Here is a 24,181-nt window from a genome sequence, read left to right as displayed (position 1 = left end):
CACACATCATCAGTGTGAAGAGGGCTCAAAGAATACATATGAAGGAGGGACACATATAGAGAACACTTGTGATCAGTCCAATTTTTGCCTCCCACACTATAGGCAGTTGCTTTTGCTTTCTGGGGATACCTCATCACTCCTCTGGCTGGGGTTACTCCTTGCTGATCTCATCTAACACATAGTCTCTGCCAGTCATAGCATATAGTATCTCTCTCTGAGGGTCTCAGTGGAGCCATTCAATTAAGTGTAGGACCCACAGGCGTTGTCTATCTTTCTAATCTCCTTCCTCCTTCTCACCATGAGCAATGTCTCTCAGTACCAATCATCAATCTAACAGGGTTAGTATGTCCTTTATCTTTCACTTAATTTTTAATCATCAACCCACATATTCTCATAAGAGTGATTTAAACAGCTATTCTTTCAACAAGCCACCAAGGTTTGTCTGTCTTTCCAACCCCAAGATTCATTTTGCTCTCTCACGTGAAAAAGATGAGGAAGAAAAACCCCTAAGTGGAGTAGAGTGGAGTTCCCACTACCCCGAATATTTTGTTTTAAATTCTGACTTCTGTTATGTATTCATGGCCAGTCAAAAAACCTCCAGGCTTAGAGACATCCTATATTTTGAAACAACAACAAAAAATTGAAATTAATGTTTTTTTGTCCCAGTTAATTTCATGGGAAGCTATCATGGTTATTTGTCATTGTAATCTAGATTTGTCTCTTTGGTGAGTCAACCCTGCTCCTCCTGGAAGGGAAGACCAAAGCTTTGCTTCTTGGTTTGTGGGATTCCCCCCTTAATTGTCATGTATTTTTTTTCAAAAAATATTGCTATTGGTTATTCTAGTACTTGGAAGCTGCTCCTGCCAACTTCACGGACAATGACATGATCTAAAATTGCTTTCTTCCCCTACCTAAAAAAAATAAAATAAACTGAACCCAGTTGCCATTATCGTCTCCTAAAGGATAGGTAAGGGTTACAGATTCTTCTCATGTCCTTTAACACTGATTAGCTCTTCCTAATCCAACCCTCGGTCTGGCTGTTCCACATTCATTCTTACTGGAATTCCCTTACAATGAAGACTGAAATGGTCTAAGAATTTAGTTCTGCTGTTATTTCCTCAGTTCTGGTGAAATGCCCACCTCGGCCTTTGTTTCCCATCCTCTTTTCCCTCCTCCTTCTCTGAGATATTTGCAAATTTTCTTTTGTGATCTATTTCTGCACCAGTCTAGAGAATACATCTATTTTTTTCTTGTCAAATGACATCCTCAATCAATGTTTACCTGCTGTGTTCAGTTCATTAAGAGCCCAATAAATGTACAATTTCTTTCCCTATCTTCTCTCCATTTTTTCATTCCTATTTGGATTGTCATTAACTCTGAAAATTATATTTAATCTTTCAGGATCCAGTTCCTGGTCTCTCACCTCAATGGCCTTCCTGGTAATACTCCCAGGTGTCCTTATTTCTTCCTTTTTGGCAAAAATCCAAGGCCAGTGGCTCCTCTGCTTTTTCATTAGGTTTTTCCTTTCTACAACCTATGCAGCATGATGACCTGCCTCCAGTTCCTACTTAAATAATAAAATGCCTAAAGTTGGCTCTCTCCATTAAATGAATGTGCTCCAATTGTTTCAGTTGTGTCTGACTCTTCATGACCCTATTTGGGATTTTCTGGCAAACATATTGGAGTGGTTTGCCATTTCCTTTTCTAGCAGTTTGCCATTTCCTTTTCCAGCTCATTTATAGATGAAGACACTGAGTCAAATTGGGTTAAGTGACTTGCCTAGAGTCACACAGCTGGTAAGTATCCGAGGTCAAACTTGAACTGAGGTCCTCCTTATCTCAGGGCCAACCCTCTATCCACTGTACCATTAAATTAGTACAGAACACATCAAATGAATGTCTACTCAATCTGTTACAGGTTTTGTTTTGGTTTACTTTTTGTGGTTGGGGATAGGAGGCTATGGATTTATGATTTCATGAGCATGAGGAAGTCTTCCAGTGTGAAAATTTCCTCCATTGCTACAGATTAAGTTACAGTTTTCTAGAATTGGCAGGGGAACTGGGGAACTGACTTGTTAATGGCCACACAATTAGTATATCAGAGGTATGATTTGAACTCAGGTTTTCCTAACTCCTAGACCGGCTTCTTATCCACACTATATACAATGGCACAAATGTCAAAAATGAAACATAACCACAAGTTAGAATGTATAGTCATGCAAAGCATGCAAAACCAGTAGAACTATATTAGCTTGTAGAATGACCTGGAAACCAGCAAAATATTCAAGTCTCAGAGTACGGCCCTGGGAGTCAAAGGCAGATGCTGATAGCTGAGGTCTCTGACCCTTTAGTGCCACAGTTTCCTATCAATCATAATGATAAGACAGCTGTAGAGTGGGTGAGGGCAGGGAGAATGGGAGAGGATGAAGCAGGAAGGGGGAAATAGAAAGGTCCCTGAATTAAAATTCTAATTTTGGCTCCACTGTTACTACTTGTTTGGTCTTGGTTAAACCTTTTCTCCTCTCTATGCCTCAGTTTTTCTCACTATAAAAGGAAGGAATAGTCTTCAAGGTCCCTTTTAGCTCTAAATCTATGACTATGAATTATGAAATGGGGATTTTGGTCTAGATTGTCTCAAAGATCTGCCACAATGCACAAATGCTGACTTTAACTCCCTCCCCCCAAGGAAGATATAGTAATAGAAAATATTTTGAAGGATACTTGAAGAAAACAAGACTTGCTGTATTTATTATACATAAAAAAGGATATTGGTAGGCTCTTTCTTATTGATCAATGGACATTTAAATTCTCTGAGCCTCAGTTTCTTTAGCCACAGAACTGAGATTAATAATGGCTTTAGTACCTCTGTAATGAAGCTTTTGTGAGGATGGAATGAAATAATTCATGTAAATCACTTGTATAAATATCAGCTAGTAGTACTAGTTATAATAGTAGTTAGTTGCAGTAGTAGATAATAATAGTAGTAGAAGAAATAGTTGTAATAGGGGTGGCTAGGTGGTGCAGTGGATAGAGCACTGGCCCTGGAGTCAGGAGGACCTGAGTTCAAATCTGACCTCAGACACGTAACATAATTACCTAGCTGTATGACCTTGGCAAAGTCACTTAACCCCATTGCCTTACAAAAATCTAAAAAAAAAAGAAAAAGTTATAGTAGCTGTTAATAGTTGTGGTAGTAGCAGTAGTAGTGATAGTAGTAGTAACAATAGTAGTGGTTTTAGTAGTAGTAATAGAAGTAGATACAGTAGCAGTAATAGTAGTTAGCAATAGCGGCAGTAGTTAATAATAGTAGCAGTAATTTTAGTAGTAATACAAGTAATTATAGTAGTAGCAATAGCAGTAGCTGTTGTTTTTTAATAATAATAGTAATAACAGCAATAGTTTTAGTTGTAATAAGAGAAGTAGTTATAGAGGTAGTAGTAGTAAAGAGTAGCAGAAATTTTAGTAGCAGTAGTAGTAGTAATAGAAGCAGTAGTTTTTTTTGTTTTTTGTTTTTTTTAGTTTTTGCAAGGCAAATGGGGTTAAGTGGCTTGCCTAAGGCCACATAGCTAGTGTCTGAGGCTGGATTTGAACTCAGGTACTCCTGACTCCAGGGCCAGTGCTCTATCCACTGCACCACCTAGCCGCCCTGGAAGTAATAGTTTTAGTAGTAGTTACCATTGAGAAAAGGAGTAGTAGTTATTAATTGAAGCAGTAATTTTAGTAATAGCAGGAATAGAAGTAATGACATAGTAGCTTTAGTAGAAGTGGTTAGTAAATAGCAGTAGTATTTAGTAATATTAGTAATAATTGACTTGTTAGAGATTACATATGTACTAAGAGACAATGACAAGATTTGAATTCCCAGAACAGGCTGCTGTTTCACTGTGCCACACTCATTCTATGATATTTAACTTGACCTCTCTGGGCCTCAGTTTCCTCATCTGTAAGATAAGGGCAGTGATATGGCACTGCCTCAAAGGGTCATTAAACACTTTGCAGACTTTACAGTACTTTGGCAAATAAATGTTATTGTTTCCGGGAGAAGCAACAAAAATTCAAGTACAGACCAGACTCTCTAATCTGGATCAGAACCATGATACTGAGAAAAAAGAAACATTCTATGTAGTTCAGGAGCGGCTCCAGGCAAGCAACCCACCAGCTAAAATATTCAGACTTGTCTACCTCCCACCTCCTACCTCCTACACTCATCCTTTCCCAGAGATGTGACCAGCTGGGTCCAGCAAATGGAATCCATCCCTCTAGGCATAACTCTAGGGGGAAGGCCACTGAAGGCTGGCTGAGCTGAGGGTATGAGGCTAGGATTGAAAGAGGAGATTTTGGTGGGCCTAGGGGAAGGACTTATCTGGACCAGAAAAAGAGCAGTACCATCCCTGGACCACACCATCTAGCTTCACCATAGTCAGCTCCCATCCTTGGCAATGTTACAAGTACTTGTTCCAAGAGAATATGGGTTCCAGAGCAGATGAATTCCCCCATTTACAAAGGTATGACACCTAGTCATTCTCTGAGGCTGCTTTATGAGAATCACCATTAGCCACTCCAAAGCATGTCCAAGTGGGGAGGGGTGGCACTTTGTCAGACCACTCTCTGACTCTTAACTGTTATCACATCTTGTCACCTGGATGGTTATAGAGGGAGGGAGAGGGATGTGTCAACCCTTTTGTATGTCCTCTGGGTTCTGGCTCATCAGCCAATCTGAGATCCCCTCAGTCCTGCTGGACAGGAAGGCGGCAATCTGTGAATATCCAAGTTACCTGGATGTCCCTGGGAGCAGGAGAAAATACCTGTGCTTGGTCTAAGGAGGAAGAAAGGTTCTTTACATTAGGGCAAGGTTTCCTTGAATTAATTGTTTTAACATTTTGATTATTATATTTCAATATAAATAAGTTCCATATTAATCCTCTGTATTATGTTTTATAAATTTTAAGACATTTTTCCCAAAGGGGAACATAGACTTCACCAAGCTGCCAAAGGGGTCCATGATACAACAATGTTTAGAAACCTCTGCTCTAGATAAAGGGATTTAGGAAGAGAGAAGGGAAACTAGATCTGACCTTAGTGTTTCAGGACCTGTTCCTGGTAAAAAACAAAAAGAAAAACCAAAGGTTTCTCTTCCCTAATGAGTATGACTTCAAAGAAATCAAAGAGAGGCAAGCAAGGCCCTCTAACTGAAGCAGAAGGAAGTCATTTTTCTCAAGTTTTGACCCTAAAGAATTCCCAAGGTCCAATCACTGTAATACACCACCACCTTCTTTCCTTGATTATGTCTGGAATAACTCATCCCACACATTGCTCTGGAATAAAAAGCATCAGGGTAGGAGTGGCCCATATTACTGAATGTGGGCTGAGAAGCAAAGACACACAGTAACAATGGCGATGAATTTAGCAGTGAAGCTCAAAGTTAGCCATAGAAATGGAAGACTTTTGATAGAAGAAACTTTTTTATTTTTTATTTATAGACCCGGTTTCTTATAAATAGCAAGTATGTAATAGTAATTAATAGTAATAATTATAACTAGCATTTGTATACAGCTTTACAAGTATTCTACTGTAGGAAGTAGATATTTTTAATTTCCATTTTATAGATAAGGAAATTGAAGCAGATAGATTTTAAATAACTTGCCCACAAGTAGTAAGTGTCTGAAGCAAAATTCAAACATCCTAAGTCCCATACTCTACTCAGACAGTGCCTACCTCCTACACTCATCCTTTCCCAGAGATGGGACCAGCTGGATCACCCTACTCACCAAGAAAAATTCCCTACTAAGGTTAAACACCATACTACTAGAGCACTGTCCCTCTCCCTCCAGAGTCCATCCAGACAACACTACCATCAACTCCCTGCCAGGCCAGAGTAATGGAGGATCCTAAAGCTAGAAAAGATCTTAGAAGAGATCATTGAGTCAAAACTCTCCATTTTAAAGATGGTGAAAACTGAGGCCCCCAAACCAACATTATCCAGTCCCACCAAGGTAGGATAACACTAATACTGACAACAGCTATCATGTATATGGTGCTTGGTTTGCAAAGAACTTAACACAAATAATCTCATTTGATGTCCAAAACCTGTGAGGCAGGTGCCACTATTATTCATACAATAAGTAAAGCACCTACTATATGCGACGCTCAACTAGAGATATAAAGGTAAAAATGAACATCTTTGCTCTCCATTTAGCATGTAAAGAAACTGAAGGTTGGAGAAAGTTGCAGAGCAAATAATTTTTTCTTTTTTCTTTTAATTTTTCAAAAATTTATTTATTTCTCCAATTATATATAAAGATAAATTTTAACATTGATTTTTACAAAGTTTTTTCCTTCCCACCCTTCCCTCCCTCTGCCCTAAGATAACAAGTAATCTGTTACAGGTTCTACATGTACAATGTTACATGTATTTCCCTATTATGCTGTGAAAGAAGAATCAGAAGAAAAGAGAAAACCACAATAAGGAAAAAGCAAAATAACCCAAATTTTAAAAACTGAAAATAATATACTTTGATCTGCATTCAGATTCCATAGTTATTTCTCTGGATGTGGATGGCATTTTCCATTGCCAGTCTTTTAAAAATATCTTTAATCACTGTATTGCTGAGAAGAGCTATGTCTATCATAGTTGATCATCACACACTATTGCTATTAAAGTATACAATGTTCTCCTGGTTCTATTCACTTCAATCAGCATCAATTCATTTAAGTTTTTCAAGGTTTTTCTGAAATCTGCTTGCTAATCATTTTTTATAGAACAATAATATTCTATTGCTATTTAATTTTTAGGAAGGGATTAGAAATCAGATTTTTCTGAAGATCACCATAGTTGGAAGAGAAGATACATCTCTTATTGGAGGTCTGAATGAATAGCTAGGTTGTACAGTAGTAGATAGAGTACTGGACTTGGAATCACAGACTCATCTTTCTGAATTGAAATATGGATAAGTCATTTAATGCTGTTTGCCTCAGTTTCCTCATTTATAAAATGAGCTAGAGAAAGACATGGCAAACAACTCTAACAGCTTTGCCAAGAAAACTCCAAATTAGGTCACAGAAAGCTGGACACAACTGAACAACAACAGATATCAAAATCCTATATCTAGACCTTGTCTGCTCCTGACCGATGTTACACCCATCCTTTCTTCTTGCCCTGTGCTGTGGTGGATTGAGCACCAGTCCTGGAATAAGAAGGAGTTCAAATATGACCTCAGACATTTGACACTTAACTACCTGCATGACCTTGGGCATGACCCCGACTGCCTCACATTCAGAGACATCTCCATGGGTTCTTATTCATTTCTGGCCACTGGACTCAAATGACTCTGGGGAGAAAGTGAGGCTGGTGGGGCATGGCCTCCCTTCACTTAAATCCAATTCATGTGTATGTCATGGAATCACATCCCTGATGTCATGGGCTTCTTTGAGAATGAAGGACAAACATCATCATTTCTGATGAAAGAGTAATCTTTTCAACTTCATATTCTTTTTTTTTTAGGTTTTTTCCAAGGCAAATGGGGTTAAGTGGCTTGCCCAAGGCTACACAGCTAGGTCAATATTAAGTGTCTGAGACCGGATTTGAACCCAGGTACTACTGACTCCAGGGCTGGTGCTTTATCCACTGTGCCACCTAGCCACCCCAAGAGTAATCTTTTCAAGGCTAATTTAGGCATTCCCTAACAGCTGGGTAATTCTCTGAAGGGGCAAACTATCATTAGCAACTTGGTGCTGGTGGGAGAAGACAGGAAGTAAGAAACTCATCATGATCCCCAACAAGCTTTTTGCTCCCTATCCTCTATACCCCAACTTTGGGAAGAACCTACATTGCTACAAATTTCTGATTTAAAGGTGCTGGAGTCCAAGGTTCATAATGTTTCCATCCCATTTCTATATAAGTACAAGAAGATATTCTAGAATATGGAAAAATAATTTGTTCAATAAAAAAACCCAAATTCCAAATAAGGCTTCTGCAAGAGCAGATTGGTAGGCACATCACTTATTTGCCTTAAGGAAAGTATTAGCTCAAGGGCAAGTTTAGTAGAATGAAAGAACTTTGGATTTGGAGTCAGAGGACCTGACTTCCAATGACGGTTCTGCTATTGGGTGAGGTCTCAACTTGTGGATTGAGTTAAGGAGTTCTAAGGTGCAGAAATACTAAGTGTGCACACTATGATTCTGTAAGAGGGTGGGTGAACCCCCAGGAGCAGATAGCTCCTAAGGAGGGATGAACAAGCCCTGATAAGAAAAATGTTTAAAATTCCTCTATCCATCACTAATGGGATAAAGGCATGAATGGCCATTTCCAAGCCTGAGCAGGACAGGAAAGAGCCAATCTTGAAAAAAAGAAAAAGTATAGGGAGTTGAATTAGATAATCTTTAAAGGCCCCTTGCAGGGACATTTAGGGTTTTAACTCTCAGGTTCTTGTATTATTTAGGGGTTTTCTTGATCTGGACCCTTGATGTTGTGGCAGTTTTAGAGTCTTAAGATTTTCTGAGGCATTGGGAGGTTAAGTGCTTTTGTCCTAGGTCATTTTGTTGTGATTGCTGATGTTTAGTTGATTAGTGGTATTTAACTCTCCATGAACCCATTTGGAGTTTTAATAGCAAAGATACTAGAGTGGTTTGCCATATCCTTTCTTCCAATTCATTTTACAGATGAGGAAACTGAAGTAAACAGGGTGACATTACTCGCCCAGGTTCACACAGCTAGTATCTCAAGCCAAGATTTGAATTCAGAAAGATGAGTCTTCCTGACTTCAGACCTGATACTCTACAGACCACAGTATCACCTAATAGCTCTATGTCCAAGGACATATAGTCAGTATATGCCAGAATTAGGATTTAAACACAAATCTTCTTGATCAATTGGAAGTCCATCCATGAAGTCAGTTTGCTTCTAAGTAAGCCAATATCTAAATGTACTAAATGTGAAGGGGCCCTTTAAGGAAATGATTTGATGACAAGAGCTCTTAATCAGGATTTGTAAACTTGTTTCTAAAAAGTCTGAAAACTGTCAGTATAATTTCTTTCCTATTATTTCATTTTATCATTTAACATTCTTAAGAATGTTTTCATAGACTTAAATACAAAGGGGGTTAAGAATTAAAATTAAGGTAAAGAACTTCAACTTTATAAAGTAAAACAACCTTCAATAATGTGGGTAATTCTCCTGAATTTGATCCAGTGGATAGAGTGCTGGACCTATCTCAGGAAGATCTGAATTCAAATCCAGCCTCAAACAGTTACTACCCATGTGACCCCGGACAAGTCATTTAATCTGTTTGCCTCAGTTTCTCCATCTATAAAATGAGGATAAAAAATAGTACCTGCCTCCCAAGATTATCATATCAAATGAGAAAATAAAAGATCTATATAAATGTTAGCTATTATCATTATCATTATTATTATTATTATCAATAATCTATAGTGATTTCCTAATATGGATGTTAAAGTCTGGGCAAAACCTGTACCAGTCTTCCAAACTTTTTCCTTCTTTTTACTTCCTGCTCCAAACCCCATTTTTCTCCCCAACTCATCTAGGAGCTTCAAAATGGAACAAGGACTCACATTTTAATGATGAACAATTTTCTGTTGTTTTTAAAAACCTATTAAAGAGAAGCAAGCCCATCCAGCAGATATCCTTGGACAGGGATGCATTGGTCAGAACATAGGGAGCCACTGATTACCAAATGAACCAGACACTTTTTTGACCAAGAACTCCTGAAGATAAATATGGCACACTCCCAATTTGAGTCCAAGGACTGACTCTTCTCTACTTCTAAGGAAGCCCCCCCCCCCTTCAGTAACTCTCCCAGGTGGACAAGATCCCAGCTGGCCCCTGAAGGGGTTGCAGTTTGGCATAGATGCCTTCTATAATTGTCTGGGATCTCTTTAGTGTGGGGTATTCATTATTTAAGTTCTGTGGAAACTGTTTAGTTCTGAAGCCAACTGACTCATCCTCCCCTTTAGCTTTTTATTTCCTGTAAGTAATCCATTAGTATCTGGCAAAGTTTGGGTCACATAGTTGTTCCATCAAAAGGGGATTGTTCTTAAGGGGCTAGGAGCTTTTTGTTAGGAGATGAGTTTGAATAAAGATAGAATTCTAGGCTATGTAATTATGATGACTAACCTTAACCCAAAGGAGAGATAAGAAAATGCACCTCCCTCTCTCCTTTGCAGAGGTAGGTGTTGACTAATTTTTCTTTTTTTTTCCTTCTTTTTTTAGTCTTTGTTGCAAAGGATGGATTTCTGAGTAGAGGAGTATGGAGGTAGATAAATGGAAACAAAGGTGATGCAAAAATGAAATATAATGGTATAAAAAATGTTTGAAAACGATCATGTTCTACAGATAAGACGTTCTTAAAAGTGTTTCCACTAGATCTTGATGGGGCTTCAAATAGATGAATAAATGAAACATGTTCTATCAACTATTAAAGAATAACAATGCAATTTATGTTCATAATAGCCCATATTATTTTACAGATAACCATTTTCTAGGGGTGTCATGCAGGCTAGTTGATCACTTTTGCCAACTTGGGGGCAGGAGGATGGGAAGGGATTCCCTCCAAAAGTCATTCACAAAGGAATTCCAGTTCTTTAAGATTCTGTGATAGCAAAAAGGGAACTAAGATCACAAACAGTTCTTATAGCTTTTTTTCCCCAAAAAAATATTTCCTTCCCCCACTAAGCTTGGAGAGATCAGAGTTAAGAAACTTCAATTGAAAAGAGACTTTTGGAATTTCATTAGCAATCTAGAAGACCAAGTAGACTCCATGCATTTTCTCCAAACCCAACACATTAGCTACAGTTTTTCTTTTAAAAAAAGTTTTGATTTTTCAAAACATATTGCCATCAATTAGTAACATGCTAAGCCTAAATTCCCTTTGTCAAGTGACAATTTCACTTGACTTTGGGGCTAAAGTACCTCATGTCAAAAAAATCAGCATTAAAATACAAATAAATCTGTGTACTTTCATCTGTAGGCAAAATGGATATCAATGCAGAAAATGACTTGGAATTTTCAATTCAATTAAAATAAACTTCTATTAAGTTCTTATTATCAGTCACCATACTAGAAAAACAACAAAACCATCTCTGTCCTGCAGGAACTTCCAAAATACCGGAGAATACATGATAATGGACTTGAACCTAGAGGGTTGTCAGGGGTCATTTAGTCCAATTCTCTGATTTTATGGAGGAGGAAACTGAGCCCCCCCCCCCCCCAAAAGTGTAGGTGACTTATTTACAGTCATCTAGTAGCATCTAAAAGAGAGAAGCAGTGTTTAAACCCCTGAGCTCAATAGGGTTTGGTCTACCATATCTCAATGTCTCAGAGGTACCATAGAAGTCGAGTCCAAGTAGGAGAGGGCTGGGAAATGTAACAATTGGCTCTCAGGGTTAAAAAAAAAAGGGGGATTTAATCTGAATTACTGATATTTCTCCATCACTTTCTTAAGTCAAGCTCACCCTGAAAATTTAACAATTGTAGTTCTTTTGAACTGGCTCAAACAATATGTGTAAAGCACAAAGTCACTTCAGAGAAGAAGGGGGATCAATGCCCCTCTACTTCCCTCTTACCTGCCCTTCTCCTCCTCCTTCATCATTCGACTTTACAGATTCATGGACTCATTGCTGATAATTGCCCAGTCTACTAAGATTCATCATATTCCTGGTTTCCCTTTGGGTCACATGCACTCTTGATTATTTGTAGTTTATAATTTTTTGTGATTCACAGTCATGCAGTATCACTGAGAGAATTTAAAAAAGTTTTTTTTTTCTGGGTGTTAAGGAACAGCTTGGGATTGCTGAAATCAGGGTCCAAATGAATTTTTATCAACATGAAGACTGATTGCCCTTAAAAGTAAACAGTGACAGTTGTTTCTTATCAGTCTATATTCACCTCTCCAGTCCATAAACCCTAACATCGACAGTATCTAAAAACATGGATTCATTATAGAGCCCCAATTGGGAGTGGGGGGAGGACAGAACACAAAGCCATTTAATTTTCAAAAGCCTGGTAAACTTAGCACTCAGACTCATGGGATCCTCTAGTAAATTATTCTTCTATGATTGGGGGGGGGTGGAAATCAAAACAACTAGCTTATATTCTAGACTGTAGCAGGGAGTCTAACATGGTCAGGAGATCCTAGATTCAGGTTTTTGCTCCTCATCAGAGACTATGAGGATCAGAGAGGTACAACTGGAGCCATCAAGCCTGACTCCTCTTTTTACAAATGAGGAACTAAAACCAAGGGAGTGAATTGAGTTGCCCAAGATCACATATATGTTTGTGTAAGAATTAGGGTTTGAACTTGGGCTCTGACCAAGGCCAGCCTTCTTTCCATTCTTCAGTGCTCTTGATGTTTAAAGGTGAGGGGGAGGAGAAAGGGAGAGAAAAAGAGAGTTATGGGGAGGAGAAAGAGAGTCAGTGAAAGAGGGAGGGAAAAAAGATTTAAAATAGAGAAGGAAAGAGGGAGACAAAGGGAGAGAGGGAGAAAAGACAGAGAAAGGGAGAGAGGGAAATAAAGAGGAAAAGAATATAGAGGACAGATAGCTAAAGAAAGAGGGAGAGAGAGATAAAAAGACAGAGAGAAGAAAGAGAGAGGAAGAGACAGAAAGAGGGAGAAGAGAAGAAAGGAAAGGAGGGAAGGGAGAGAGAAAAAGAAAAAGAGAATATAGAGGACAGACAACTAAAGAAAGAGGGAGAGAGATAAAAAGAGACAGAGAGAAGAAAGAGAGAGGAAGAGACAGAAAGAGGCAGAGTAAAGGGAAGGAGGGAAGGGAGAGAAGAGGAAGTATTCATATAAACAGCACAGATTGATTACCCCCTTTCCACTTACTCCAATCATTTTGATAACTGATTCCATGTTTCTTTTTCTGTCTGAGCTACTATTAGTTGGACATGTTCCTTTTAGGGATGCTCATGGATGTGTCCTTCCCTAGGATCTGGGTATGATCCCTGAAGCTAAACAAACTGCCCTTTTTCAGAAATGAGCTCTTCCCTTGAGAATGAAAACCCTCCTTGCTTTTATGGGTCTCCTCTCACCAAGCCCCAATCCGAGCCAGAGTTCTGGCTTCATCTGGGACCAAACTGGAGGATGAATGTGGCTGAGCCTGGGCTCTGGTAGCCTAGGGGTTAAGCTGCCCTGCCAGCACCCTTGCTGTTTCTTATGGTCAGACACACTGCACCCCCCCTTTAAATTCTGAAAAGAATCCTGACCTTTAATCTGTAGTCTTAGTTCCTTTGACAAAATGGAAGATTATGTCTTTTTCCCCCCATAAGCCTCCATGCAAAGCTTAGCCAGCTTCCATCTGGCCCAGCTAATTAAATGTAAGTTAACATTAAGTTAAGAGCCAGCTACAACCAACCCACAAATCTCCTCTTTGGTAATTGCCCATCTATTAATTGGGTGAACGATACAAGGATTTAATTCCATTTTTTAAAAAATTACTTTTTGTATTTCCTTTCCCTTTGTAGGAAAATAAATCAAATGTTGAGAGAAGGCACATTTGCATATTTTCACTTCTCCAGCATAAGGTAGGGGAAAATGATAATGAAATTCCCGGCAGCTATAAAACAAAGAATGCTTCCTCCCCTAATGAAATCACACAGTAAATAACAAAATAACATAAAAGTAATAATAATAATAATAATAATAATAATAATAATAATAATACCTAATCATAAGATTCTGGAAGAGCTTATGTCCTTTTCAAAGTACCTTGAGATACACAGACCTCATTCAACTTGCAATGTATTAGCATTTTATTTTTTGATGTGATTTGATCTGAATTGATTTTTACCAAAGATCTAAAAGAATCTTTCATCCATGACACAGATTATCCTTCCCACCCAACTAAAAAAAAAAGTTTTCTTTTTTGGAAGATTGATTCTTCCCATAGAGATGTTATTAGGAAATCAAAAATAGCTAAGGGTTCAAATTATCTTTAAGCTTTATTAAGCATCAACTTAAGGCAGAAAACAAAATTTAAAAGCAATACTTCAGGATTTGTTTTCAGCATAACAAGTTCAACCTGCTGAGAGAACCAGACTTCTGTAAACTGCCAGGCTTTAAAAAAAAGTCTAAATATTTAGAAGTAATTATATTATATTAATGGGAGCTGCTCCCCTCCTTATTTCCATCATCACAAAATAAGCTTGTTTTTTCCAACTAAGTAGCCTCCAAAAAAAGAAATTGTTTCATTCTTTGTACTCCAGTGACTGACATAGAGGAGGTGCTTAATAATTACTTGTTGACTGATACGAGAAAAATAATACTCAGACCCATCCTTGCTCAGGTCAAGTTCCCTCTCTTTGGCTCTGCCAGGCTTTCCTCCCTCCCCGCAGTTCCAGCAAAAGCCCAGATTCAGAGCCCAGTGTGTGGCAAGGAGGACTCGAGGCTTGCTCAGAAAGCCCTGCCAGTGTGAAGCATGCGGGTAGAAAGTCCCGGCGTCTGCAGCTGGCCCCGGATCACAGCTGGTTAAAGTCAGAAGCCTTTAACTGTCCTGCTTGTAAAGACCACTTGGGAGGATTGTTCCCACTGCTTTTCTGTGTGGTTCCCAAATGTCCAGGTTGGAGATAAAGCTGTCTCCAGGGAGTTCATTTATCACAGCGGAAGCCAGGGCATTCTCTAAGCTGAACTTTGAATGCTTAGCATCCAGAAGACATAAGAGGCCACAGGCAGGCCCCGATGGGCTTGCAGACTGGAGTAGACAAAAGACAGGAAACCCCGAGGGAAAGCCATTCACTCGAGGTCGCACACTTCACCTGAGTCTGCCACACATGGAAGGGTTTAAATCCCAGAGGGGCAGGGGCTGCAGCAGCAGGCAAAGTCATCACCCCAGGATTTCTGCCTTCCTTGACCAGGTTTCAAGTTTCAATCTTAGCTTTAATTTAAAAAAAAAAAGGTGTGTGTGGGGCGGGGCACACTTAAAAATCCCTTGATTTCAAATCCTACAGAAATCTAGTCTTTCCTTTTATTTCAGCCCCCCGATGGCAAGAGAGGATACCATTTTAACTACATCAGTTTCTGCAAAAGACTTGGTTAAATATTAACATGCTTACAATATGATAACAACATGCTTAGGCTCTGGTGTTAACATGTCTAGGATCTCATATGAACATGTCTCATATTAACATGCTAACATGTCTAGAAACTCATAGGAACATGCTTAGAATCTGATATCAACAAGCTTAGGCTCTGGTGTTAACATGTCTAAGATCTTATATGAATATGTCTCACATGTCTAGAATCTCATATTAACATGCTTAGAATCTGATATCAACCTGCTTAGGCACTGATATCAACATGTTTAGGTTCTGACAGCAACATGTTTAGGCTCTGATATGAAGATGTTTAGACTTATATTATCAGGTTTAGGACCTGCTCAGGCTCTATTATTATTAGTATATTTGAGCTCTGGTATCAGTATGCTTAGGCTCTGGTGTTAACATGTTTAGATCGATAGTAACAAGTTTCTTCCTTATTGACATGTGTAAGATAGGATATTACCATGTTTCTGTTGTGGTGTTAACATGCTTAAGACCTGATATTAATATGCTTAGCCTCCGATATTAACAGGCTTCTTGCTCTCTTGAGTGTGTGTGTGTGTGTGTGTGTGTGTGTGTGTGTGCGTGTGTGTGTGTGTGTCTATGTGTTAATAAAACCACTCAGGCGCCTTGCTGATCAGGAAGGATGATTCCCCAGTCAAGCTTCAGTGTTTCCAATGAATGCAGGGATTTGTTTTCCCTGTGCAGATAATTAAAAAATGGCCACAGCATTCTGACTTGGAGTTTTCTTCCCCAATGAAGAGATATGTTGGTGGTGCTAAGATGGATTATTCAGGAAACGGTCAGGGAGTCAAGGCTTTTAAAGTCGTGGCAAAGGGAAGCGTGGGGGGGGCTGCTTGAAAATGACAAGTCAGACAATTTAGCAGCCGAGCTTGATGACGCTCCCATGGCCATCTCCTCTGGCTCACTGGGTACCTTTTCTTCCCTCCTCCCAAGGGAAGGCAGAGTTCCTTGGGGCAGAAGGTGCAGCCCTGGGCACCAGCAGCAAGCACATGATCTTAGAAATCAGCAAATCCTGTCCTTGCTACAGAGGACCTGGGTGCCCTCCCCCCACCTCCCTTTGCTCTATGGTGCCATAAACAAACTGCTTGCAGGCCACCAACGAACAGCAGTCTCTTTGCAAGAAGCATTGGGCTGTGGATTCTGCCCAGCTCCAGCTGGACTGTTTCTTCACCCCTGGCTTTCCTTGTGTCCTGGCCACTGGGGCCCCCTGGTGCTCTGCAAAGTACACACAGGCTAGACTATGGTCAGGCCCAACTAGGGGGTGGGGAGGAAGCCACCCTCCAAGGACCAGCCTAGACAGGCAGGATACCCTCAGTTTGGAAGACCCCATATCCCCTGCCCACCACACATATAAAGCCAGACCATCTCTCTGGAGATTTTTATTTCACAGTTGACATTTTGGAAAGGGAATGTGAATTATGTGAAAACTTGCACAGAAACAAAGCTTTTCTCTCCCAACGTCAGATGTGTCTTCCGTCTGCCACTGGTGTTTTCTGATAGAGTCTCCAGAAGGGGGGGGGGGGGGAGAGACTGAATCTCCCTAGAAATTGGAGAAAAAATCTTAATGATATTCTAGAGAAACTCCAGATTCTATAGCAACAGCAGAGGGAAGAGTCCAAGGAGGCTAATCAATCAATTAGTTCATTAATTACTCATGGAATCATACTCTCAGGAGTAAAAAGGAACATAAGAGGTCATCTAGCCAACCCCTGGATCAATCCATTAAGAAGATTTTATTACTATGTTTGAATTATACTACTGGGTTTGAAGGGTCCTACAAAAAAAAGTATAAGGTATTTGAGCTTAAAGTCTAATTGAAGAATGAATTTAGATCTTAATTCAATAAAACTTTAAATAAATATTAATGAGAAAAACAAACTTGTGCTGTAGAAATAAAATAGGTGACAGAAAATAAAGCATTTATTAATTACACAACAAGCATTTATTAATCATCTACTATACTACACTGGTCACTTAAGCTCTAGAAATACAAAGACAAAATGAAGCAGTTAGCTGTTTGAAAGTAGCTTGCATTCTACATGTAAATAAATCTAAGTATGTACACAACAAATATGTCATGGGAGTCTGGCACATGAACAGATCTAGATCTCATCAATGGGCTCAGTTGAAATTCAGCTTTTTCCATGGAGGTCACAAGGAAGTTTTTTTGTTTGTTTTCATTTTTTCTCGGGGACATGGTGATCATGTGAAAGGGAAGAATTGGAGAGACTGTAGAACATGTGTAGACATTCTATAACTGGTTTCAGTTGGGAGAATCCTATTTTAACTGGCTGCAGAGATAGAAGTGTTACTGTCTTCAAAAAGGCTGATTAGTTTTAAGTCTTTCTCTTGTTCTATTTATATCTGAGGGAGCATCTTTTACTTAGGATGACCAGTGAAAGACCAAGCAATAAGGGGAACAAACTTAGGGTCTTCTTTCTGTCTGAGGTGATCTGGCATCTCGAGAAATGGGCCTCAATCTTTGGTCTTTTTTTGTTTGACCTTTCTCTTTTGTAGCTTAAGGGACTGGGATGGAGTTATTGATAGGAGAAATTGGAGATGTCAGAATGGAGGTCAGGAAAGAAGTTAGAAGTAGACAAGCAAATCTGAGAGTCATTTTCAGAGAGATGATCACAAAACTAAGTGAAATGGCATAGAAATAAAAGATATTCCAGGAAAGAGACTTGGCTAACCATGGTTAGTGGGAATGGTGTGAAGATCAAGCAAAATAATATCTTCCCCCCCCCACTTAAACTGTAAACTCCTTGAAGACAGGGACTATGGATAAACAGGTGGGGTATAGGGAGTGTTCAAGGAGGACTAGTACTTCTGGTGTGAGGATTTATTGACCCCCATTCAGGGATATCCCTATATCAATAATGAGAAAATGGGTTCAGAGGCATTAAGAAACTTGCTGATAGTAAATGGTGGAACCGAGATTTGAACTCACATCTCTTGATTGTTGTCTAGGATTCTTTCTTCTCCACCCTACACACAGGTGACTTCATTAGGCAGGAAGTTTAATAGAAATGGGGCAATGAGCCCCAAAGAAATTAAACAATGCCTCTCCTATCTATTTTATTTTTAAGAGACAAGTCTAGAGACCATAATATGTTGGGGGAGGCATGGGACTGATGAAAAATAGCACTTGAAAAGAGTAAAATGGCATGAATTTTTGTCTAGCTCTGAAAATTGTTTACTTGTGTGGACCTGAGAAAGTAATTTCTCCTTCCACAGTTAAGAAGAGAATAAGAGAGGAAGTCGAGGTCCCTATAATAGATGACTTTTTCAAGGAATTTCACCATAAAATGGAGGAGAAACATAGGAAGATATTCAGCAAGAAACAGACCATAGCTAGAGGAAGATCTTTCCCAGCTGAAACTCTGAGAGGATGGGTAGGAAGCAGTTGAAGTAGCCTATGACATACAAAATTGCTCAAGAGTTACTGACTCATCTTCTCTGTTATTGCTTTTTACCACTGGAGAAAAGATCACCTCAGAAGATAGATTCAAGGATATGCTAACTAACCATCATCTGCCCCAATTGTCAACATCCCCTCAGAATGGGAGATCTTGGAGAATGAGATCTTTGTTTTTCCTCCTCCTCTTACCTCCCAAGACTTAGCACAGTGTTTAAAACAGAGTAAGCTCTTAAATGCCTATCAATTAACTGCCTGATCATGAATACGTCCCCAATATCTCAGACCAAGAATAAATTTGGGGCTCATTTCTACAAATCTCAGACCCACAGAGACCTTGAGAAACCCCTGGGGAAGCTCTACCTAAAGACAGGAGGACTTCATTCTCACAATAAGAAGTCACAGAGCCTCACAAAACCTCACAAAACAATGTATAGTTGGTTTTTTTGGGGGGGGGTATTTTATTTATGGTGAAGATTTTCACCATAAATAAAAACAAAAAAACAAAAAAAAAACCCCAACTATATATTGATTCCTTCATCCTGTCATCATCCCCAAACATATCTCAATGATCCTGAAGCATATTTTGGTTTTACAGAGCAAGATCCATCTTAATGAGAATTAGCATCAGGGAAATTCTAACTCTGCCTTCTATATATTCAGAGGAGTTCATTAGATTTCAAGTTGGATGGACTTATGAGACTATGTAGTCTAATAACCTTTATAAATGAGGAATCTGAATGTCAGATAATTTAACAGACTTGCCTGAATTAATAGAAAAGCTGGAGTTTCAATCCATATTTCTTTTATAATGGATTTCACTATTTTTAGTTTCACATCATCTAAGTTTCCCCTTCTATCTCTCTCCTAGAAAGGCACCTCTTTTGACAAAGAATTTTAAAGAAGGAGGAAACTAGGAAAAAATCAGAAGACTGATCAATATGTCAAAAAAATAGGATAGTATGTGCAATATTCCACACCAGATACAGAATTCTGCAAAGGAGAGTGGAAAGGTATACCTCTTTTGGAGGGACTAATATTGTTCTTTATAATTTTATTGTTTTGGGGTTGTTCTTTCCATCTGCATTGCTGCAGTCATGGTGGATATTAATTTTTAAACAGTTTTTATTGACATCTTTTGTTTTTTTTATCTCACTTTGGTTTCCCCTGATATTCTATTGCTTTCAGAGTGTCACCTCATATAACAGTTAAATAACATTTTTAAGAAAAAAAAAAGAGGGGGAAAAATCACATAACTGATCAAGACATTGTAAAAATCTGAAAATTTGCATGAATATTTTTTCATATCTCCTTTTCAGGCATATTTGGGCTTTATTATTATGCAATATTCATTTTTTAATTTGTCAGCATATGTGTCGGTTGGCCTCTTCATTTATCTTGTTCATCATTGTGTAAATTGTCTTCCTGGCCCTGCTTACTTCATTTTGCATTAATTCATGCAAGTCTTTCCATTCTTCTCTACATATCCTGTTTGTTGTTTCTTATAGCCCAGTAATATTCCATTACAATTATGTATCACCATTTGCCTAGGCGTTCCCCAATATCTAGGCATCTATTTTGTTTCCAGGTCTTTCTACTAGAGTAAGTACTGCTTTAATTATTTTAACACATTTTTGTTAATGATCTCTTTGGGCTATATTTCTAACAATGGGAGGTCTAGGTTAAAGGGTATGAACATTTTAGTCATTTTCTTGGCACAATCATTGATTTCCAGAATGGTGGGTCAGGTTCACAACCCTACCAGAAACTTTTATTTTCTAACTTCAAAGTGAGCACTTTCTCTATGACATGGTTCAGAGAGTGCTGTACTGAGGGTGTAATGAGGCAGATTTCTGGCCCACATTTCCAGTGCCTGCATATTCAATTCTCTTACTGATAGCTCCCAACCTATCAGATAAAGGATGCCTATCTACTCTGTTTATCTGTGCTTCCTGAAGAAAGGGAAAAAAGATTTTTTTTTTTAATGTGACTAAACTTAAGGGAAATCCTCTCCCACTCTTATTCCCCCTAGCACTTTAGAAAGTTACTGGCTTACTGGCCTGAACTTGGTTTCCTAGGATCTTGGTTTGAGTCCTCCTGACTTGAATATCCAGGTGACCTTGGACAAATCATTTCATTTCTCTAGGCATCTATTAAAAGTGGAAAGGAATTACATGACTCTTAACAATATCTTCCATATCTCAATCTATAATCCCATATGAAACCTAGATCTTTCAAGAACTTCCATATTCATCATTGTCTCTTTGACAAAGAACTCTTTCTCCATCCCAGTCTGGCTCCGGAGTATAATAATCATCTCTAGGTTTATAGGAAACAAGTTTAGGTCAAAGCCCTTACTCTTACACAGACTATTTTGTTAAAGGCTTTATAATTAAGATAGAGCTTAGAAAATAGAATTTTTAAAAAATCTCAATTATAGTCATCAAAGGAATTGATCTTTCAGTATTTTTTTTTAATATTCAAGCTGCAAAGGACATTGCTTTTAAAAATCTGGATGCTGCAATCCATTGTGTTGCGTTTGTCCTGGCACTTAAACAGATGTTGTCATTGCTTTCATGGCCCACAGCAACTAGAGACCCTATAATAACATTATTTTAATTAAAAACAATCTGAATGATTGACAGCATTGCATCATTTATCCACCAAGCTGACCACATTAGCACTTTCCTTGAAAATTCTTCTATTAATGTAAGTAGCTTTAGAATTGCCTCAGGGCCTAGCAGGGAAACAGAATTTGGCTCAACCAGGGACAGGGTCAAAGAAGGAACTTGGGAAACAAACCCTGAGGTTTACATTCAAACAGGGGGCAGGTAGGATCCTGCTGGGATAGACACCCTTTATGCTCAGCAAAGATATTTCCACATTAGTAGCAGGCTTTGCTAATCTGGTTTCAACAATTTGTAGTAAATGAAAGGACCGTAAAGGACAGATGGATTCTTGGATCCCCATCCCCATAGCAGCCAGTCTATTTAATGAAAACACATGATTTGGGTTCAGTGTTTGTCTCTGGCCCTGTCTGTATTTCTATACCAAGATCTCAGTAGGGTTCCAACAAGAGCAGTTAGCAGTCAGAGGTGTGGAGAGAATGAGGGGGACTCCAAGGCCTGCCTTATTTGAACAAGTAAAATCAAGGAGAAACATTGCCTCTTTGCACTGAAACAATATATTTCCATTTAGATGTAATGCAAATTTAACAAAGCTATTTTAGCATGAAATTTTAATGTTCACCAAATAATATTTTACCTGAACTTTGCTTCTCAAAGAAATTCAAAGAAAATAACTATCTTCTATCTACCCCCAATCCTGCTGTACCCTACCCCTAACCTCCCAACACAAGCTTGTTACAGAGCTAAGGAAGCAGATTTTTTCCACTCAGAATCCATTCTGCCAAGGATATAAACCATAAACAGGTGCTCTGATCCAATGTCGTCTCTCATCTTCTCCTTTTTGTCCTGTCCAGAAGATATTGATTCAATGAAAATCATTCCTCCACTTATTACTTCCTTAATCTAGCTAAAATTGGAATCCAGAGGTTAATTCTGTTTTTGTTCCCTGTGGAAAATGGCAGAGAAAATGTCTTTCTGGGGCTGGCAATAGGGATTGGCATTCACTTTTTGGAACATGTTGTGATGTCAGATGACCACATTCATGGTGAGTATACCAATACTTCCACTTTTGTGAGTATACCTATACTGAATTGTTCTTTCCTCAGAGTAGCAGTTACACCGCTAAAACCCCAAACCCTTGTCATCAAGACCCTCAATGAGTATATTTCTCCAAATACACAGTAAATTTCTTGAAGACAAAGGCCATGCCTATTGCAGAGTAGACAGAAAAGATTTTGAAATAATACTCTACATTAAGAAATTGTTGTTATTTTCAGTTGTTCATTCATGTCCCCATTTGGGGTTTTCTTGGCAAAGATGGTTTGCTATTTCTTTCTCCATCTCATTTTACAGATGAGGAAACCGAGGCAAACAAGTTACCCAGAGTCACACAGATAGTTAAGTGTGTGAGGCCACATTTGAAATAAGGTCTTTCTAACTCAAGGTCTGGTGCTTGATGCCCTTTAAGAAATAAACCTATTTAGATAGCCTTCTCTGGGAAGGAAGTCTTGGTAGAAAGTACTTGAGTAAGTATAAAAAGGAAGAAAATCAAGAGATAATGTAGGGAGAGATAATGGGAATAATCTGAGAGATTTAGAACAGATTTCAAAAAATTCAGGGAAAAGTGAGTTACTATCCCATGGTTCAAGGGAACTTAGCAGAGGAGAGTGGGTTCTCAAAAATAAAATTTCAGTGACATAATCATGAATAATCTCTTGAAGGAAAAGATGTGACTGCACCTGGAACTCTCAAGTGAGCTCAGATTTTTAAGGCTCACACACAAAGGACAGAAACAGGTGTATGTCATCAGGGAAGAAAATGAAAATTTTAAGAGAAGGGTCACAAATACTGAAGGCCAATATATACTGAGACTTGGGAAAAATATCAAGAGATTTTTTTTTTTTTGCTTTTGCAATACTGGGAGGATGAAGAAACAAGGCAGGAACAAATCCCTTGCTTGGGCTATGTTAATAGACGGCAGAAAGAAAAATTAAATTATTGAATCCTAATTTTACTTTGGTTTTCTCTAGTAAAGAGACTTTTCAGACTGAAAAGGGTAAAACAGGTAAAAAAAGGAATTACAACTCAAGATAAGTGAGGAAATAGGAAATAGTCACTGTTTTCCCCCACCCCATATAACTAGACTATTGCTGGCCTTCTATGATCTGTGATCCCTATGATCTGTGAAACTAAAAATATTCCTCTGGTAATAATTTTTTATAATATTTTACACTTTTTATAATTTATTTATAATGTAATGCAACTTTAATATTTGTTCTCATTTCTCTGTTCACATGTTGTTTTCCCCTATTCTATTCCCCTCTTTGAATATTTAAGGTCAGTGATAATTTCACTGGGTCTAGCCCACTATCTTACACAAAGTAGATACTTAATAGATGGTTGCAGAATGAAAAATGAGTTATCCACTAGAACTAATTATAGCATATCATCATCATAACTAACATTTATGTAATGCCTATTGTGTATCTGTGACGAAAGGTCAAGATCAAAATTTATTTTCCATCATTCTGTTAGTTTCTCTCCAAATGTTTATTAGATAACCATTTCTTCTTTTTAATTTCCATAGGTTCACCAAATGCTGCTCTATTATATACATTTGGTTCTATTTTTGTTCTCTAATCTATTAGGCAGCTTTTCTATGACTTGACCAGAATTGAGAAGTTCAGGTGCTAACCATTTCAGAGTATTTTCTAAAGTCTGAAGGGACAAGTCCAACTTTATCAGCTTTAAGTTCCCCTGGATATTCTTATCCCTTAATTTTTCTATATATTATGTTTCCATATTTCATTTTTATTTTATTCAGTTTTATAGAAGAGAGTAAAAAAAAAAGCTGCAACAATAAGCATTAGACTCCTATTGGTATTTTGCTTGCTATGGAATTTAATTTGTAAATTAATTTGAGAGGCAGTGCTGTCCTTCTAACCCTTAGCAGCCATGAGCTGCACTGTGGGAAGGAGAGTTTTGATTGGAAGGGAGGAGAGGTAGGAATGCTGAGGCATGGACCACTTTGGGGATAGGACAGGCTTGGTGCCAATAAGAG

The 24,181-nt window shown here is 38.5% G+C and overlaps 1 pseudogene; it reads left to right on the top strand.

Moving 5' to 3' along the window:
* LOC141519340 (RNA-binding protein 5-like) overlaps positions 1 to 14,429 on the top strand; it is a 70,931-nt pseudogene extending 56,502 nt beyond the window's left edge.
* The last annotated feature ends 9,752 nt before the right edge of the window (positions 14,430 to 24,181 follow it).

The sequence above is a fragment of the Macrotis lagotis genome, chromosome 3, assembly GCF_037893015.1.
Source record: "Macrotis lagotis isolate mMagLag1 chromosome 3, bilby.v1.9.chrom.fasta, whole genome shotgun sequence".
Lineage (NCBI taxonomy): Eukaryota > Metazoa > Chordata > Mammalia > Peramelemorphia > Peramelidae > Macrotis > Macrotis lagotis.
Note: the sequence above shows the minus strand (reverse complement) of the source record. Positions and strands in the feature narration are given on the sequence as shown.